The sequence below is a fragment of the Fukomys damarensis genome, unplaced genomic scaffold (assembly GCF_012274545.1).
Source record: "Fukomys damarensis isolate Sample0158 unplaced genomic scaffold, DMR_v1.0_HiC HiC_scaffold_53816, whole genome shotgun sequence".
NCBI classification, from domain to species: domain Eukaryota; kingdom Metazoa; phylum Chordata; class Mammalia; order Rodentia; family Bathyergidae; genus Fukomys; species Fukomys damarensis.
The window spans coordinates 1-2,345 of record NW_022954728.1 but is presented as its reverse complement, the minus strand read 5'-3'; the positions used below and the strand labels follow the sequence as shown (position 1 = coordinate 2,345).

The following is a 2,345-nucleotide window of genomic DNA, read 5'->3' as shown; positions in this document are numbered from 1 at the left end:
CTAGTCTGCTGAACAAAATATTTATTGATTTATGAGATTTCTGTTCCATTTTATGTAAAGTTTGGTCAAATGAATTACCAGCTTAGCGGAAATTAAAGCTAACCAAATATATAATTCTAAGTCTGTTACTTAACCTCTTTAGGTTTAGTGATGGCATTCATGATAGATGGTCAGAGTATCCATAAATCACGTTGTCACTGTGATTTGTTGTCTTCAGGGTCCTCCGGGGACAGCGGGACTCCCTGGAGAGCTTGGCCGTGTGGGACCTAGTGTGAGTACCACAGTACAGTTTGATAGACACTTGCTGGCTTAGTAAAAGGTGTTACTAGTGAAGGCAAGTTAACGTAAGTTTGTGCTTCCTCCTGCAAACCAAAAATGGCATATGAATTTTAGTCCAGTTCATACTATTGATGGGGATCAGGACTAATACACCTCATTTTTGCTGAGTGACTTTAATTTTTTACTTAAAATTTTGAGCTAAACTTTTCTTCCCAATATTGAGATTGAGTATCAAGTAAAAAGTGTCACCCCAGTTTTATAGATTCTGTGCTAGGACTGAGAGTCTAGTGGTTTGTGTATTAAACTTTCCATATGAAATTAAAAAACAGTCTATACATATATATAGCGGTTTTATATACACACATACACAAATGGACTGCTAATTTATAATCAGAATTTAACTTTAAATATTAAGGAGGTGAACTTCATAGAGCAAACTGCTGGTAAAATTGCTTCATGTGTATATTCAGTGAACATTTCATGAATAAAGTTTTGATTTTATGAGAAGGTAGGTAACTGTCAACTTGCAGAAGGGAGAAGACATGTGTTACACTCATCTTGAGCGTCTCTGTGTGTGCTGTTTTCAAATTTATGTGAAATTTGAACAAATGGATGGATACGCAATGATTGTATATTTAAACTAATTGTAAGATGCTCCTGACCTTAGAACATGAAGAAGGAAAACATGCCAAGTGTGTTTTGAGTAATTGAAGTCTATTTTTGTCAGGATGGCTTATTTGCATTTAGCCACGTTTGCTTTTCTGTGTAAGAGTGTAGTGACAGACCAGGGGATGCACCTGGTGCCAGGAGCCGTGAGGGGGCTGGGGAAAAGCTGTCTTTGGCTCTGACTAGCTGAGTGGTGCTAGCACTACTGGCTTTTCAGGCTCCTCTGTGAGTCAACGAGAAAATACACCGGGTGCCAATTTGTTTTCAGAGTAGATGGAATGACCATCTGTCCGGAAGAATTGGCTTTACTCTCCCCTCGTGTCTCCTTCTGCTTTGTTTTATATCTTGGTGAAATCAGAACTCCTTTACTTTTCTGGTCTTGTGGGGAAATTGGGCTTTAGTGGTAGGTCTATGCGTGGCTGGCTCTGCAGGGGTTTCAAGGACTATGGTTTTCTCCTGTCTCCCCAGCTTTTGGCTTTCGGTACTATTAGGCTGTTACTTGTGTAACTACATGTCACAATTTTCAATGACTTAGGGTGACCCTGGGCGGAGAGGACCACCTGGACCTCCTGGCCCCCCTGGACCCAGTGTAAGTTTTTTATGGTTTCAATTTCTCCTCTGGTCTTAAGAGTAGGCGCTGAAGAAACGTAACCCAAACCTGAAGGGCCTGTGGGTTGAGTCATCGTTTTAACATCTCCAAAGTGACTACTGATTTTCTCATCCATTCAGAGTGCTGCTCTTTTTAAAGAAAAGCAATTGAAAAGGTGGTTTTTGCAAAGCAAGTCTTACTCGTTACATTTGAAGTCTTTGACACTTGTGATTTCTCAAATGCTCAAAACTTTGACATTTAAAAGAAACATTTTCAAATGAACTGGTTTCCACAGTAACAAACTGGAAAAGTAGGAGTTTAAGAAAGATAAATTCCACATGTCACAGTTCTGTATTTTTCTGTTGTACCTCACATTTCCTCTCCTTTTAGTCACCCCAGAAAAGATTGAGGTTTAGAGGTTTCCAAAAGGAGTAGGCGTGTGAGTTAGGTTTTTGGAATAGTAGCATATTGTGTGCTGGTATTCATTTCTTACATTTTAGGAAAGGAATATACTTACTATATTTTCACCCGGTGAACATCCCTTTACTAGTAGGTTTGATTATTAGTTAACATTATTATTTAGTTATATTCTTAACTGTAAATTTTTTTTTTCACTTTAGGGAACAATTGGCTTTCATGATGGAGATCCACTGGTGAGATGTTTTTCTTTTGTTTTTCAGCTTTAATTGAATTTATTGGTACATTTTAGTGATACAGTACAGTTACATTCCTTGTTGGGATCTTGTATCTTTACATGACAAGTCTTGGTTCTCATTTTTTCCCTTTGTCCCTGCCCTCCCTTCACCCCCTC

The 2,345-nt window shown here is 38.6% G+C and overlaps 1 long non-coding RNA gene across 1 annotated transcript; it reads left to right on the top strand.

The window, feature by feature from the left end:
• Positions 1-217: 217 nt before the first annotated feature.
• LOC104863953 lies at positions 218-2,187 on the top strand. Its single transcript, XR_780737.1, has 3 exons — positions 218-271; positions 1,481-1,534; positions 2,155-2,187. It is a non-coding gene; the product is annotated as an uncharacterized LOC104863953 (long non-coding RNA).
• Positions 2,188-2,345: the final 158 nt, after the last annotated feature.